Source organism: Protopterus annectens, chromosome 2.part1, assembly GCF_019279795.1.
Source record: "Protopterus annectens isolate FY-2018-M chromosome 2.part1, PAN1.0, whole genome shotgun sequence".
NCBI classification, from domain to species: Eukaryota; Metazoa; Chordata; order Ceratodontiformes; family Protopteridae; genus Protopterus; species Protopterus annectens.
This window is the reverse complement of record NC_056729.1, coordinates 1,316,629,715-1,316,648,706: the sequence shown is the minus strand read 5'-3', so window position 1 is coordinate 1,316,648,706 and position 18,992 is coordinate 1,316,629,715.

Sequence of the window (18,992 nt, the reverse complement as noted above, 5' to 3'; positions counted from 1 at the left end):
AGCCTTCAACACAATACCCCACTCAGGCATCATAAATAAGCTTACCAGCTTAAATATCAACCCCTATATCACAAGATGGGTTGCAAACTGGCTCAGAGATAGAACCCACATGGTTAGAATCACAGGTGCCATGTCTGAATCCAAACCAGGTACAAGTGGCATCCCACAGAGCTCAGTTCTGGGACCTCTCTTGTTCGGTATATACTTCTCTGAGGTTCAGGCTAACATGGGGGGGATTATGGCTGACAAAGTTTGAAGATGACTGCAAACTGGGGGCCATAATCAAATCTCCAGTTAACACAAGCATCCTCCAAAAAGGGTATCACAGAGACGGATGCTTGGTGCCAGAGCCATGGCCTCAAGCTAAATGCTAAAAAGTGCATAGTCATCCCCTTTGGGAAAAACAAGGTGCCCACAAATTACCACATAAGTGGTAATCCATTAAGTACGGAAGAAGTAATTACAGATTTGGGGACCAACATAGATAGTAATCTCTCCTTTGATAATCACATTGCCAAAGTGGTTAAAAAGACCTTCTATATAGCCCACCTTATCACGAAAGGGTTCACATCTAGATCAAGAGAGGTCATTGTGCCCCTCTACTCGTCACTCATCAGGTCCATGATTGAGTACAATGCCGCTTTTGGGATGTACCTTAGCCGACACCTGCAGCAACTGGAGAGACCCCAGAAGTACCTCACCAAGAGGATGATGGGCTACAAACAGATGTCCTATGCAGCTCGACTAAAGAAACTCCAGCTCTACTCAGTTACTTACCGCCTACTCAGAGGCGATCTATGCCTGACGTACAAAGCCATGTCAAACCCAGAATTAATGGACATGCTCCACCTCAAGAAATCCAAGTCCTTTAAAGTTACACGCTCCAGGGACCTAAACCTCAGCACAAAAACAAATAGGACATGCTGGAGGGACAGATTCATTTCCCAGAGGCTACTCTCACTCTGGAATAGAATCCCAATTCGTGTCAGACATAGCCCCTCGCTGACCCTCTTCAAGCGAAATCTGGACGCGTGGATGGGGAATTGCAAATTCACCCCTGGGATCTCTTCTGTGTCCCTGCTAGACAGAGGCACAATAAACTAATCATAAAAGGGTACCTTCTGTGACCTACTTTACAGAGGCACAGTAGGCTAATCTAATAGGGAGGCGGAAGCCAAATACACTCTGGCTAGGCTTATAAATGCCCTAGGGCAGATAGTCTATTATCTACCTATGAACCTATGAACATAACATGTTAGTGTAAGATTCTGCAGTTTTGTGAAAAAGCCTGTCTGAATAGTGAACATATGTATATTGGACTGTACACTGATTTCAGTAATATCATCATCATCCCCCTTTTTCCCATTTTACATGGGGTCGGGGTATCGTATTAACTGTCGCCAACTCTCTCGGTTCAGTGCCACTCTCCTGCCTTCTTCAACACTCATGCCTGACTGTCGCAGATTTTCTTTCACACAATCCATCCACCTCTTTGCTGGACGCCCTCGCTTCCTCTTACCTTCTTCCTGTCTGTCCCGAATCTCCCTTACCAGATTGTCTTCTTCTTTTCTACACATGTGCCCATACTATCGTAATCTGTTCTGTTTGATCTTTTCTGCAATTGGAGCTACTTTGGCTTCTGCTCTTATGTCCTCATTTCTTCACCTGTCCCGCAGTGTTCATCCTACCACCTTTCTCAGGCACTTCATTTCCATCACCTCTAGCTTCTTAAACTGTTCTGCCTTTACTGCCCAGGTTTCTCTACCATACAGTAGTACTGGTCACACCACTGTCTTGTACACCTTACTTTTCAGCTTCTTTGGCATTCATCTGTCATAGACTACATCTGATACTCTATGCCAGTTGGCTGCAGCCCCTCTGATTCTAGCTTTGACCTCTTCATTCTACCCTTCTCCTCAACCACCCCTCCCAGATACTTGAAGCTGTTTACCTGTTCCACTATCTTCCCATCTATCTCTATTTTCAGCTTCTTCTGATTTCCCTAATCTGCTGCCATTACCACTGTCTTATCTGTGCTTAGTTTCATCTCATGTGCCTTCAGATTTGCATTCCATTCTCCTATTCTTTGCTGAAGCTCTAGATCAGAGTCTGCCTGTACTGCCACATCATCTGCATACAGCAGCTTTGTTGCTCTGACCCCTCCAACCTGTTGGCTGATGTAGTCCATTACCAGTATGAACAGCAGTGGGCTCAGAGCTGAACCCTGGTGTACACCCACTCCCACTGGGATCCCCTCAGTGAGGCCAAACACTGTTCATACTTGAGTCGCTGGGTCCTTGTACATAGCCTGTACTAATTCTACCAATGTTTCTGGGACTTCAAACCACCGCAATACTGCCCAGATCAGCTTTCTTGGGACCTTGTCATATGCTTTCTCCAAGTCTATGAAAGCCCAGTTTGACTCTCTCCCCTTCTCTAGTTTCTTCTCAAGTATCTGTCTCAATGCAAATATCGGGTCAGTTGTGCTGCATCCTGATCTGAATCCAAACTGTTCATCTCCTATTTTACATTCTACTATTCTACGTATCCGTTTATCAATCACCCTCTCCAGAACTTTCATGCAATGTGGTAGGAGTTTGATGCCTCTGTACTGTCCACAGTTGTGGATGTCCCCTTTGTTCTTGTACACTGGCACGAGTATGCTTATTCTCCAGTCATCTGGAATATGCCTTTCTCTCCACACTGCAATTAGTACCCTCAGGAGCCATTTCTCCCCTAGCTCACCCAGCATCTTTATCATATCTGCTGTGACCTCATCTGAGCCTGCTGCTTTCCCTGACTTCATTTTCCTTAGTGCTGCTCTTACTTCTTCTAAGCTAGGCTCCTCTTCTACTCTCATTGTAGGCTGTTTCTGGGGCAGTACCGCTTCTGTGGGGTTTTCTTCATTCAGAAGCTGCTGGAAATACTCCTTCCATCTGCCTTTGATGTCCTGTGAGCTGGTAAGCAGGTTGTTGCTGGAATCCCTTATGAAGCGTGTCTGACTATCTTCTTTATCTTTCTGTCTTTGCCTTACAACCTGGTATAGTTTCTTTGTTCCCCTTACTGAGTCACTTTCCAGAAGCTGATAGAGTGCCTCTGATGCCCTATTCTTTGCTATTGCAACTTCTTTCTTAGTTTCTTTGTTAGCCAACCAGTAGTCCTTCCTAGCTTGGTCAGCCTTTTCAATCTCCCACTTCTTCATGCACTCCTGCTTTCTTTTGATTACTTCCTGCACTTCTGCATTCCACCACCAGCTTTCTTTATGTACCTTATTTCCATACCTGGCTCGGCCACATATCTTTTCTGTAGTCCTAACACATGCTGTTTTTAGGCGCTGCCACTCTTCTTCAACTCCACCTATTTCCTCCTCTTCTTGGGGTGCTAGAGCCCTGAATAATTCCTTGAACTGCTGTACTTTCTCTCCAGCCAACTTACAGGTCTTCAGCCTGGTCTCTGTTGACCTTAGAGCCTTCTCTGACCACTGCTTGCAGCTGATTGTGGCAACTACTGGTTTATGCTGTGAACCAACTGTTTCACTGGAGATGACTTTGCAATCACTGATTTCAGTAATAATAACTACATTACTTTTTTGAAAATGTATTTGTAAATACATATGATTTTAAGCCACAAAAGTAGCTGCATTGACTTCCTTGTCACAAACCACCTTTCACAATGGGCTGTAAAGGCAGAACAGTAGAGGAAGCTAGTGGTAACGAAGATTAAGTGACTGAGATAGGTGGTCGGATGTACACTATGGTGCAGACAAAGAAATAAGAACATCAGAGTAGAAGCCAAAGTAGTCTCAATTGCAGAGAAAGTCAAACAGAAAAGGGTACAGTAGTTCAGACACCTGTAATATAGCAGAAAATAATTTTCTTGAAGAATATTTTAGACAGATGCGAAGAAGGCAAGTGATGGATGGATTGTATGAGAGAAGACCTGAGACAGTCAGACATGACTGTCAAAGAATGAAGAATAGTGTTACTGACTTTTACTTTACTCAGTTTACTGAATCAAGCAAAGTGGCAATAGTTGCTGCAACACCCTAACCATTTGTACAAATGGGGAAAATAGGCTTAATGATGATGCTGGTATTGCAAAGTGGCCTTATAGTGAAGATACACACACACACACACACACACACACACACACACACACACATATATACATATATATATATATATATATATATATATATATATATATATATATATATATATATGGGGGAAGGCTGAGTGTGAGTGTTAAGAATTAGCATTCTGTTTTATGCAAATGAGGGGACTGATATTGAATCGCAGATTTCCTCTCAGTGTTAGCTTGCACCCAAGCATGTAGGTGCAGCAACATCATTGTATAAGTATAAGAGGTGGATGACCTCATAAGGGGGAGTATCATGCATGCTGTAAGCTTATTGGAGCTCTGTGGCCCGTGCTTGCCCTTAGCTAACCACAGCTAAGAGAAGGGGTGTGTCTGAGGCTGCCTAGCAGTGTTTACATTGCCTAAATGGGTGTGCGTGCCATGCACCAGGTTTTAAACAAAAAAAAAAAAAAAACAGGACATAGCAGCTCTGTTCACATCTGAGCACTAGGTATGCTTGCCACACCTCAGGGCTTAAATGGGAAGGCAATGGGAAGGGAAAACAGCAGTAGGATGGCAATCAAGGAGAACTAGCATAGCTGGCAGGTGAAATTTCACATGGAACAGCCTTGCACGCTACTATAAACTATGCCAACACTTCCCAGTCTGTTTTTCCCACAAACTCTACACCATGGTGTACAGAGATTGAGGACATTTTACCTGACAAAACTAACAAAATGCTAGGGGCTGTTGTCGCTCTCATGCATCAATATGTGCAAGAGGCTGAGGGTGGTGAGGATGTGAATGCTGATGACCAACCCACAGTGAGGAGAAGGAGAAGAGTGTACAGACCCAGGGTAACCTACCAGGGGCTACATTAGCTGCAGATAGTGGAGCGCTATATGGTGGACAGGGACATTCTGCAGCAAATTGTTGAGCTGTGCTGGCCATGCCTCACACACAGACCCAACAGAGGGTAACCCATCCCAGTGGATTCCAAGGTATGTGTAAGCTTAAGAATACTAGCCACAGGTACCTTACAAAGGGCATCTGGACATATCATGAGGATCTCACAGGCATCAGCATCAAAGGTACTCCACCAGTTCCTGGATGCCATGTCAGCACATGCCGGTGAGCACATATATTTCCTCAACACCCATGAGGTGTTGACCAGCAATATCCATCTCTTCCACCAAATACCAGAATACCCTGAGATAGTAGGTGCTATAGACTGCACACATACACATCAAAGCACCACCCAGTGAGTGGGGTAGGCTCTACATAAACCACAAGGGTTCCCCCTCCATCAACTGCCAGGTCGTGTCCGATGCCCAGGGCATTATCTTGAATGTGTGTGCTGGCAGCCCTGAAAGCTATCACAACTCCCACATCTGGCATATGACACAGCTGTACCAGTCATTTGCCAGTGAGGAAATCCCATATGGCCACCTAGTGGGGGATGCTGGCTATGCACTGGAGCCGTGTCTGATGACATCCCTCAGAAATGCACATACACGATTCAAAGATGGCTGCCGTTCTGTAAGCACTGCTGAACTGCAGCTCTCTACTTAACCTGAGGAAATATAAACCCTGAGTGGATAATATAAAACTTTTAACATCAAATCTTCAATAAAATAACTTCAACTACACTTAACTATCCATTACTAAGAAGAAAAAATGGAAAAAAGGAATATATTTCACTAGATTACAACAGATTAGCTGGCTCTGCAGAGAGAAGTAAACACAGGAACTGTGTGCTTTCTATACTGCAAGTCTTTGTGTTCAAATAAGATGTCAAAAGAGGAAAAAAACATGGATACAACCACTACTAAAACAAAACTTTCGGAATTACAGTCACCTGAAAAGGATGTGATTTCTAAAAGACAAAAATTTACTAAAATACAGGAACAACAGAAACCAGGGACTAAATCTAAATCTGAACAACCATTAAACATGGAAGATATCAGAAATGATCTGCAACCCATACAAGAAGCTCTGAAAGAACTGACTTGTCAAATACTTCATCTTCCTCTCTTAAAACCTGGTTGCCTCGTGGTTTTGGCATCTTTTCAGGCTTGTTGGCTGTTGGTGAAGCACCCACCAAGAGGAGAAAACGCTGAGAGAAGAAAGGAGCCACTTTTGAGACTTTTAAGTATTTTTCCTCTGTTTATTTGCTAAGTTTTTCTGCATAGCCGCCTATTTTGAGCATTTTCTGGCTTGTTAAATTTGATTTCTGCATTAGTAACTGTATTTAGAGCACAACCTAGAGCTGTTTACTGAATTTCCTGTTTGCACTTATTTTTAAAATCGTTTTTTTCTCAAAACTTGCATTTTATCTGTATTTGGCCTAGCACTCTTGTGTGGGGTCATTTACTGCACTGTTATAACTTGTTGATACTTGTTAACCTCTGCTATCTCTGAAAAAACAAAAAGACAAAAAAAATCTTGCTTTTTTCCCACTTTTCTGAGATTTAAAAAAGTTCAGTTACAGGCTTGCTGTTCTTGAACTGTTTGTAAGTTTCTGTGAGGCCATTTTTTGCTTGGGCTAAAGGAAAGTCTCTCTGTTGATCAGTGGCAGTGAAAAACATTGAGCAGCCTGCCTGCCCCTGTGGGAGTGGTTACTGACTTGAAACTGTAGTTTTATTGGCCATTTTGGGTCAATTCCAAAACTCCTTCATCTTCCTCTCTTAAAACCTGGTTGCCTCATGGTTTTGGCGTCTTTTCAGGCTTGTTGGCTGTAGGTGAAGCACCCACCAAGAGAAGAAAATGCTGAGAGAAGAAAGGAGCCACTTTTGAGACTTTAAGTATTTTTCCTCTGTTTATTTGCTAAGTTTTTCTGCATAGCTGCCTATTTTGAGCATTTTCTGGCTTGTTAAATTTGATTTCTGCATTAGTAACTGTATTTAGAGCACAACCTAGAGCTGTTTACTGAATTTCCTGTTTGCACTTATTTTTAAAATCTTTTTTTCTCAAAACTTGCATTTTATCTGTCTTTGGCCTAGCACTCTTGTGTGGGGTCATTTACTGCACTGTTATAACTTGTTGATACTTGTTAACCTCTGATATCTCTGAAAAAACAAAAAAACAAAAAAATCTTGCTTTTTTCCCACTTTTCTGAGATTTAAATAAGTTCAGTTACAGGCTTGCTGTTCTTGAACTGTTTGTAAGTTTCTGTGAGGCCATTTTTTGCTTGGGCTGAAGGAAAGTCTCTCTGTTGATCAGTGGCAGTGAAAAACAATGAGCAGCCTGCCTGCCCCTGTGGGAGTGGTTACTGACTTGAAACTGTAGTTTTATTGGCCATTTTGGGTCAATTCCAAAACTCCTTCATCTTCCTCTCTTAAAACCCTCTTTTGCGTGTTTTTGCACATTTTTGAACATAGCGCAACAACGGGCAGTGCCGCCTAATTGGGTTTAAACTATTCCTGGCTCCACAAAGTCTGCTCTTCACTTTTTCCCTTAGAACTGCTCTATCTCTCAATTTAAACACCATATTCTCATTCTAAGGCCCTTCACTGGTCCAATTAAGTAATCCTACAAGTTAGCACTATTAAACCATAAGCATTACTTACTCTTATACTTTCTACGATTACCCTGTCCTCTATCGGTCTGTCTTAAATTCAGTTTCCCTATTACTCTAGCATGTCCAAAGGTCAGCCAATGGTTTCCTCTCCAGTCCAGCTGGTGAATCTGGGAATTTTGAGGCAATGTTACAACTGTCTCATGTACACGGACAACCCTCTCCTCCTCCAAACAGGTTCAAATATATGTGAGAGATGCAACTATTTAGCCAAACTGGAGGCTGAGCTCTCTCATCTCAAAACTGGTGTAACCAGTCAGGAGGAGAAGGTAACCTCACACAACACAATTCCAGTATCACATAGTCCCACCACATCAGTGAACCAAACACATAAATACACAAAAACATACTCAGAGGCTCTAAATAAAAATCTACCTAAGCAACAGAGACCTCCAAAGCAGACATTCAAGCAAACGCTACCTCAAAACAAAACACACACAGCACATAACCCACAAAGTCAGTGTGCCAAGCAGCCACAGCCCTTAAGGCTGAATAACACACCTGATACTCTTGTTATAGGTGACTCTATTGTCAGACACACTGACGTCCCACTCACCAGGCTGAATAAAGAGAAGGTCACGGTGAGCTGCCTGTCGGGTGCTAGGATCCGACACATAACGCAAGCACTCAGGTCACTCCAAAGCAAATACAAATATTACTCAGTCATTGTACATGCTGGTGTGAATGACCTGAGACGTACCTCCCTTGACTACATGAAAAGAGACATAGAGGAGCTCTCTGATCATGTAGCCCAGGCTGGTATGACCCTGACCTTGAGCAGCATCTTACCTTCACCTAGAATGATGCCACAGTACAAAGACAAAATGATCGATTTTAACAATTGACTAAAATTTTGGTGTCATTCAAAGGGGATCCAGTGTCTGTCAGCCTGGGATGACATGCTCAACAAGCCACGTTGCTTCGCTAGGGATGGCTTGCACCTGTCACCACTGGGCTTTCGGATATTGGCAAAGGCTCTTGCCACCCCCATAGTGCCTTTTTTAGGCAAGGCTCAAAAGTCAAACCCACCCCCATAGACAGCACAAGGAACAAGAAACTAAGGGTAATGCTGCTAAACGCCAGAAGTCTTAACCTCAAGATGTACGCACTCGAAGCTCTCCTCAGTATGACATTGGGGACCTACAGACACTAGATCCTACCCAGTTCAGCTTTGTCAAGGGCAGATCCTGCCTTTTGAACCTGGTTGACTTCATTGAAACAATCACCAAAGCCATAGATGAAGGGAAGGTAGTCCACACAGCCTATCTGGACCTTGCAAAGGCATTTGACACAATACCCCAATCGGGCATCATAGATAAGGTATCCAGCTTAAATATAAACCCCTATGTCACAAGATGGGTCACAAACTGGCTCAAAGACAGAACCCACAGAGTGAGAGTTTCTGGAGCCATGTCAGACTCAAAACCGGTCACAAGTGGCGTCCCACAGGGTTCTGTCCTGGGACCACTCTTGTTCGGTATATACTTTTCCGAGGTACAGGCAAACGTGGGGGGACTATGGCTCACCAGGTTCGCAGACAACTGCAAACTGGGTGCCATAATCAACTCTCCAGCTGACACAAACATCCTTCAAAAAGGTCTCACAGAGACAGATAACTGGTGCCAGCGCCATGGTTTAAAGCTAAATGAAACAATGTGCCCACAAATTACCACATAGGCGGAAACCCATTAAGTACAGAGAAAGTTATTAGGGACCTGGGGACCCAAGTTGATAGCAATCTCTCCTTTGAAAACCACATTGCCAAAGTGGTTAGAAAGACCTTCTACATAGACCACCTCATCACGAAGAGTTTCACATCTAGATCAAGAGAGGTAATTATGCCCCTTTATTCATCCCTCATCAGGCCCATCATAGAATACAATGCCCCTTTTGGTATGTACCTTACCCGACACCTGCAGCAATTAGAAAGACCCCAAAAGTATCTCACCAAGAGGATCAAGGGTCTCAAACAGATGCCATATGCTGCTCGGTTAAAAAAACTCCAGCTCTACTCAGTTGCATACCGCCTACTTTGAGGTGATCTATGCCTGACATACAAAGCTATGTCAAATCCAGAATTAATGGACATGCTCCACCTCAGTAAATCTAAATCCCTTAGAGCCACACATTTGAGGGACTTGAACCTCAGCACAGAAATAAATAGAACTTGCTGGAGGGACAGGTTCATAACCCAGGGGCTCCCTTCACTCTGGAATAGAATTCCAGTTCAGGTGAGGCAGAGCACCTCACTGAATCTCTTCAAGAAGAATCTCGATAAGTGGATGGGGGATCGTAGGTTTGTCCCAGGGATTACTCCCGTGTCACTATTAGAAAGAGGCCCAGTAAACTAAACCTTAAAAAGGGCACAGTATACTCAAATCAAGGGGTGGCGTAAGCCATACAGAATCAGGCTAGGCTTATAATTGCCCCAGGGCAGATAGCCTAGTATGAACCTATGAACCTATGAACCTATGAACAAACATTTGGGAACTCATGTACTCAGTTGCTGGAGAGAATGTCCAAGACGGAAACTCGAATTTCTGAAAATGAGGATAAATTAACTTTACTTGAAAAAAAAAACTAATCTACATGATGTGGATATACAGGCTATGCAAAACAAGCGTACGGACTTAGAAGCAAGATCCAGGAGAAACAACATTATTCTCAGAGGGATTCCAGAATCTATTCAGTATAATGAATTAATTCCATCCATATTATAGATATTTGAAGTGCTTCTAAATGACTCTGATGAGGTGAAACTAATTATTATTGAAAGAGCACACAGAGCTTTGAGAGAGTCAGAAGCATCTAACTTTCCTAGACCTGTATATGTTAAAATGCTTAACTATCAAGATGTAAACAGAATACTTACTACTGTAAAACAAACTGGAGGCTATATCATGTGGAAAACTAATAAAATATCCCTGTCACAGGATTTACCCATACAGGTAAGACAAGCTAGACAGTCTTTGTCTCCATACTGTAAATTTCTTATTGATAAACAAATTAAGTTTCAAATGAAATACCCACATATGCTTATATTTACAATGGATGTAACTAAACATGCTATTTCCACTAAGAATGAGGTAAGAAATCTGTTTCTTAAAGTTTTCAAGGCTTTACCTGTATCAGAGACTTGAATTGAACTTTCGTTGAGACTGGCATGCTGCTGAGGTCGGATTCATTCTGTACTGTGCTCCCAGGACTGGATAATCCTTTGTTTGCATTTGTAAAGCTCTAGGCCTCTTCCAGAGTAATAAAACTGTTTGTTTTTGCTTATCTTGATTACCTGCATTCGTTTCCCATCATTTTATGGCTTCTACGAAGTGTTTTTGACGAGGAGGAAGACAGGAAGTGCCTAAAATGCTGTTGTGGGTGCAGATTTCACTGTGACACTTCCGGGAGTCCGTCTGTAAAAGCGGTCCCCCGTCACAAATATTTCACGGGGTTTCCAGGCTTGCGAATCCAAAGGGAACTGTTTTAACATCTTTTTATTTATTTAACTTTAAAATAACACTGTTGTATGGTAAAGTAAGCACATAGGAATATTTTATTTGTGTCTCTTATACATGTTTATGTAGAATTTTGTGGTTATATTATTTAGAGAGGGTGCAGGGATTTAGTAATGTTTGTATAAATATGCTTCTCATTATAGTTCATAATGTACTGTGTTAAGGTGATAATGCATATTATATTAGTTAGTTAGTACTTTGCTTTAGTATAAAACTATGATAGTGTGGGTTTATAGCCAGGGATACCTGTATTTAGCTGTATATTTATTTTAACATAGGGTTGTATTTTAGTTTTTTTTTTTTTTGTCTCTATGCATGCGGTTTATCTATAGATAACTAATCCAAATACTAAAACTTCCTTTTTTCAATTGATTTTTATATGTACTGTAATATTGTATTTTAATTTGATTTGCTTAAATATACTTGACTGGGGAGATGTAGCTCAATGCAATGCTTGTTAGGGAATGCTTAGTTTAGGCTTTGTCATAGTTTAGTTAGATTATATAGGTCTCAACTATGGAACATGTTTGAAATTTTATAATGTGATGTTTTCCTATTTGTTTCTTTTCTTAAACCTTCTGTTATTCTATATTACACAAGACCTATATATGTCCTGGTCCAGGGTTAGAGTGGGTAAGCACTGGTTTAGGACAGGATATATGGATTGCTTCCAGATCATGTATGGTTTTGAATATACTTTATTTTTCTTTAAACTTTTCTCTCCAAAACCTTTATTGTACAGTCAACCTTGGAAATGTGGGAATTAGATTCATGGAATGTTAAAGGGCTCCAGAACTTAAAGAAGAGGAAACTATTGTTACATGTATTGTTGCAGGCTAAGGCGTGGTTTATTTTACTGCAAGAAATGCATTTAATTAATGATCAATGGGTTGATATAAAAAAAAGAAGTGAATCAGAGAAGTAATACCATCGGAAGGTAAGTCAAATAGTGCTGGGGTAGCTATAATTATTAAAGATCAATATAAGGACAAAATTTTAAATTCTAATACAGATAAAGATGGGCGATGGTGCTATGTTATTCTGGCATCTACCTTATTTGATAAACCTATTTTACTTTTAAACATTTATGCACCTTGTAATGATCAACAAATATTCATAACATCACTGTATTCAATTTTAACACAATTTGATAGATACTACGTAATTGTTGGAGGTGATTGGAATGCTTACCAAAATCTGAAGTTGGATAGATCTTGTCCACACAAAGCATTTAATAAGCATGCTGTATTAGCACTGAATGATATTAAAGAAGACTTTCAACTATATGGCTTTTTGATTATTTACTGCTTAGCGACTGCATTTTTGCCTGTTTATACAGCTCTGCATTCTATTTAAACTGTTTTTGTGTTGATTAACTGTTTTGCACTTTTAAAAAAGTTATTTGTTGCTTAATTTTACCTGTAGGCTAACACACTCAAGTGTGCTAGCCGTTTAAAAGCATTTATAGCATTTACTGTCTGTTTTTCCTCTGTTTTCTGCAAAACTGCCTTACTGAACTAGAATAGTCCAGTCTTCAGAGTTTGCTGATCTCTGGGCTTTGGCTTGGTTCCTGTGCTATTCCATATCCTTATTTGGATAAAGGGAAGCTTCTTTGTTCACCAGTGGGAGTGGGGAGCACTGAGCAGCCTATTTGTCCCTAGAGCAGTGGTTCCAGCCAGAAACTTGTCGTCTATTAGCCATTTTGGGTAATTTCCTAGCTCTTTTCAACCCCCTGCTATAAAGCCCGCTTTAGCGCGCTTTTGCGTGATTTAGCGTGGAGTTGCCCATAGAGCACCATCGGGCAGCGCCGGTTAAACAAGGTTAAACTATTTCTGGCTCCTTAAAGTCCGCTTTTCAATTTTTCCCTTAGACCTTCTCTACTTGCAATCTAAACAGTCTATTCTCTATCTCAAAAGCTCAGCACTTGCTCCTAAAGCATTTTTATATAGGTAAAGTACTTGTATACTAAACAAAGTACTACATTAGCCTAGAATCCCATTGAGTACCCATTTCCCTATAGGTCCCTTCTGACTCAGTTACACAGCAAACTTTTTCACTTTTTCTAGCATGTCGAAGGGTCAGTTGCTAGCGTCCTCTCCTGTTCAGCTGGTGAATCTGGGCATCTTGAGGCAATGTTACAATTGCCTCATGTACACAGACAACCCACTCCTTCTCCCACAAAACACAAATACATGTGAGAGATGCAACTATATAGCCAAACTGGAGGCTGAGCTCTCTCAACTCAGGACTGGCAAGACCAGACAGGAGGAGAAGGAAACCACGCACACCACAAACCCAGTTTCACATAGAACTATCACAACTGCAAAACAAACACATAAACACACAAAGACATACTGGAGGCACTGATCAAAATCTACCAAAACTACAGAGGCCTCCAAAGCAGACACCCAAGCAACTGCCACCTCAAGACATAAGACATGCAACACATAGTTCTCAAAGTCAGTGTGCTAAACAGTCACAGCCCTTAAGGCCAAACACAATGCCAGACACACTTGTTATAGGTGACTCCATAGTCAGACACACTGATGTCCCACTCACCAGACTGAACAAGGAAAAGATCACAGTAAGCTGCCTGTCAGGTGCTAGAATCCGCCACATAACACAAGCACTCAGGTCACTCCACAGCAAGTACAAGTATGACTCAGTCATTGTCCATGCCAGTGTGAGCGACCTGAGGCGTACCTCCCTGGACTACATGAAAAGAGACATAGAGGAGCTCTCAGATTATGTAGCCCAGGCGGTATGACCCTGACCCTGAGCAGTATCCTACCCTCACCAAGAATGATGCCACAATACAGAGACAAAATGATCAGCTTTAATAATTGGCTTAATTACTGGTGTCATTCTACGGGGATCAATGTCTGTCTGCCTGGGATGACATGCTTGACAAGCCACGCTGCTTTGCAAGGGACGGCTTCCACCTGTCACCCCTGGGCTTCCGGATATTGGCAAAGGCTCTTGCCACCCCCATAGTGCCTTTTTTAGGCAAGGCTCAAATGATAAACCTACCGCCCTAGAAAACAAAAATGGAGAACAACTAAGGGTAATACTGCTCAATGCCAGAAGTCTAAACCTCAAGATGCACGCCCTCAAAGCCCTCCTCAGTATGGAGAACATCGATGTCTGTGCTGTGACTGAAACCTGGTTCAAGGCTCCTGAGAGCACCCCAGCACTATCAGGTTATACCTGTTATCATGCGTTCCGGCCCCAAAATCCAGACCGAACCACAAAAGGAGGGGGAGTATCCATATTCATAAAGGATACCCACACCTCCAGGTTAGTGGCAACGCACGAAGCATCGGAGACCATCCAGGTGCAATTAACCATAGGTAAAACTGCCCTACAGTTTGTAACATGCTACAGACCACCTTCTCAAACTCAGGAAACCCACACAGCCTTCCTGAAGACACTGGAGAGTATGAATGTCTCTCCAAACACCATCATATTGGGTGACTTCAACTAACCAAACATAGACTGGGAACATTACTCAAGCCCCAACACCCTAGCCCAAAGGTTCCTGGAGTTCATAAACTCAAATGCTATGGAACAACTAGTCACCATTCCCACAAGAGGAGAAAATATACTAGACCTGATCATCACAAACATGGGGACAAAATGCTCCACACGGAAGTATATCCCTCATTGGTGAGATCAGACCATAAATTAATCTCACTGGAGATCCACATCCCGCTCCCACCCCCAGCAAAAAGACCACAGTGAAGAACTTCTCAAAAGCAAACTTCACACTTCTTAAGACTGGAGTGGTATCCTTCAAGGCCCCCAAGCCAGTGGAAACCACAACCCACGCTGCTGAAACCCTTACAAATGCCTTCTACGAGCACCTCCAGGAATGTATGGATCAAGCAATCCCTAATAAAATCAAGACCCTTTCCACCAAAGGCAGGCGCCCGGTCTTGTGGACCCCAGCCATAAACAAACTCTACAACAAGAGGAGAAAGCTACTACATGACAGAGCAAAATCCATAAAAGGGAAGGCATCTCTGATCAATACTAGCAAAAAACTACGATCACTCATAAAATCATCCAAGGCCAACTTTGAGAGAAAAATCGCTAATGACACAAAAGACAATCATAAGGCCTTCTTTAGCTATGTTAGAAACCTGGGTGGAAACTCCCAGATATGCTCAGAATTAGTCCAAAATGATAAAAAAATCACTGAACCCACAGACATTGCCAACATACTGGCAGACAGGTTCAGTGCAAATTCCCCCTCCCCCAAAGGAGAAATATCTATCCCACCAGAGTCTAGCCTCCCAAACATCTCAGATGCCCAGGTGAGAGCTGCTCTCTCTAAAGCAAAAAACACAGCATCAATGGGACCGGACGGTGTCCCCGGCGGTGTGCTACATGAACTCAATGAGGAACTAAACCCACACATAAGGCTGCTGTTTATCTTAGCCTTACTACAGGATATGTACCCAAAGAATGGCATACGGCAACTGTGGTCCCACTCCACAAAGGCAGTGCTTCTACGGACCCTGGAAATTACCACCCCATAAGCTTGACGAGCCTTGTCTGCAAAGCTATGGAGAGGATCATAATGGAACTCATAAATAAAGACATTAGGGACCTACAGACACTGGATCCTACCCAATTTGGCTTTGTCAAGGGCAGATCCTGCCTCTTGAACTTGGTCGACTTTTTCAAAACAGTCACTAAGGCCATTGATGAGGGTAAGGCAGTTCACACAGCCTACCTTGACCTAGCAAAAGCGTTCAACACAATACCCCACTTGGGCATCATAGAAAAGCTCACCAGCTTAGATGTAAACCCATATGTCACAAGATGGGTTGCAAACTGGCTCAAGGACAGAACACACAGGGTTAGAGTTGCTGGTGCCATGTCAGACTCTAAGCCGGTCACGAGCGATGTCCCACAGGGCTCAGTCCTGGGCCCCCTCTTGTTCGGCATTTATTTTTCTGAAGTGCAGGCAAACATAGGGGGATTGTGGCTGGCAATAATTTGCAGATGACTGCAAACTGGGCACCATAATTGACAATCCATCAGACACAGACATCCTCCAGAGAGGTCTCATAGAAATGAATAACTGGTGCCAGAGCCATGGCCTTAAGCTAAATGCCAAAAAATCTATAGTCATACCCTTTGGGAAAAACAAGGTAACCCCTAATTACCACATAGGTGGTAATCCATTAAACACGGAAGAAGTTATCAGGGACCTGGGGACCCAAGTTGACAGTAACCTCTCTTTTGACACTCACATTGCCAAAGTGGTTAGGAAGACCTTCTACATTGCCCACCTGATCATGAAGGGATTCACATCCAGATCAGGAGAGGTCATTGTACCCCTGTACTCTTCACTTATCAGACCAATGTTTGAGTACAACGCCCCATTCGGAATGTACCTTATTCGACACCTGCAGCAGTTGGAATGACCCCAAAAGTTCCTCACCAAAATGATAAAGGGGCTCAAACATATGTCATACAATGCCCGACTGAAGAAACTCCAGCTCTATTCAGTCGCATACCATCTGCTCAGAGGTGATCTGTGCCTGACATACAAGGCCATGTCCAACCCGGAATTAATGGACATGCTCCACCTCAAAAAATCCAAATCCACCAGAGCCACGAGAGCAAGAGACTTAAACCTCAACACGGATATAAATAGGACGTGCTGGAGGGACAGATTCATCACCCAGAGACTCCCTACACTATGGAACAGAATCCCAGTCCATGTGAGGCAGAGCCCCTCACTGACTCTGTTCAAGAGAAATCTTGACGAGTGGATGGGAGATCGTAGGTTTACCCCGGGAATCATCTCTGTATCACTGCTTGACAGAGGCACAGCAAACTAATGGGTATAGTATTCTCATCCTAAGGGGTGGTGAAAGCCACACACACTCTGGCTAGGCTTATAAATGCCCTAGGGTAGATAGCCTAGTATGAACCTATGAACCTATGAACCTATGAACCTATGACCCTTTTCACTATTTAAACAATGTTAATAATACAAATAAGTTTACATTTTATTCCCCATGTCATAAAATGTGGTCCAGGATAGATTTCTTCCTGATTTCAAGAACATTGATTAATTTAGAACCTATAGTTGTTATACATGCACGGTATTTATCAGATCATTCGAAAATTTTGCTGAGTTTTGCTAAGGAGATAAAAGATACCTTGCGACAAAGAGGCTATAATTGGTCTCTTAACCCAAATCTGCTGAATAAGGAAGAAATAATACAGGAAATTACAAAGTACTGGTTAGTCTAAAGAAACAACAATATGCCCCAGATATTGAATGGGCAATAGTTAAAACACAAATAAGAGGGATCCTTTTGCAAAAAGCCTCTTATTATAAAAAAATACTAAATAAAGATATTCAAAACTTGGAAACGAAAATTAAATTATTGGATCAACAACTGATTCGGAATTTTAATGAACAAACAGAGAAAGAACTATTTAAATGTCAGAAGGATCTCTTCTTAATACAAAATTGTAGATTAACATTCCAAGAATATAAGATGTTAGCGAGGTATGATAATCACGTTCAAACACCATCGAGAGCGTTGGCTAGGATCATTAATCAATCAAAAACAACACTACAAATTTTGGAAATACAATTTAATAATAAAATATGTTCTAAAACAGAGGATATTATTAATATTTTTGAGAAAATATATACAAAAATTTATGATGGGCAAAACGACATGTCCTTGCATAGAATCTATGAACAATTTTTACAATCAATTAAGTTTCCAAAAATAGGAGAGGATATTCAAAATGATTTAGTTAAACCGATATCTGAAGAAGACATAGTAGATACAATTCAACATATGACATCACACAAATCACCAGGTCCTGACGGGATGACAGTGGAGTTTTATAAAAAGTTTGCGGATATTTTCAGTAAGATACTTTCAGTTATATTTAACTACATAATTAGGAATACTATTAATGATCCTCATCTTAACGCTTCAAAGACTATTATTATACATAAAGCCAATTCAGATCCTCAGAACCCCGATATTATAGACCGATATCATTAATGAATGTAGACATGAAAATTCTAACCTCTATTATAGCATCTAGACTGAAGAAAATCATGACTCATATAATATCCAAAGAACAGGCTGGATTTATGGCAGGTAGACAAACCAGTGATAATACTCTTACATTACATACTATGATAACGTATGCTAAACAAAATAATCTTAATGTCTATGCCCTTATAATTGATGCACAGAAGGCCTTTGACAGGGTTGATACAAATTTTTTGTTTGCTCTTTTACCTTATTTTAATATATCCCATGAATATGTTCAAATGTTGCAAATATTATATAGTAATCCCTATACTACACTGTATATTAATAGAAGCCTCTACAAAAGAATACAGATTAAGACTGGAACACACCAGGGCTGCCCTTTTCCCCTTTACTATTTAATCTTTATCTTGAACCTCTGTTTTTATATATTAAGCAGAACGTCTATCATAATGTCTCAATAATTTATGGAACTAAAATTTTAATGGCAGCTTTTGCGGATGATCTTAATATTTATTGTGCATCTCCAATATCTGACACTGATAAATTATTGAAGGCTGTTAATGATTTTTCAGAAGTCTCTAACTACAAAATTAACTTGGAAAAAAACAATATTTTTCCTTTAAAGACACCTAAACCTTTTTCTTTATTGCCTTTGGTTGGGCAGGTAACATTTAAAGAAAAAATTAAATACTCAGGTATTGAGTTTTCTACAGATAATAAAGACTTATACAATAATAACATTAAAACAATTTGGGACCAAATAATTTCTGATTTTGGGAG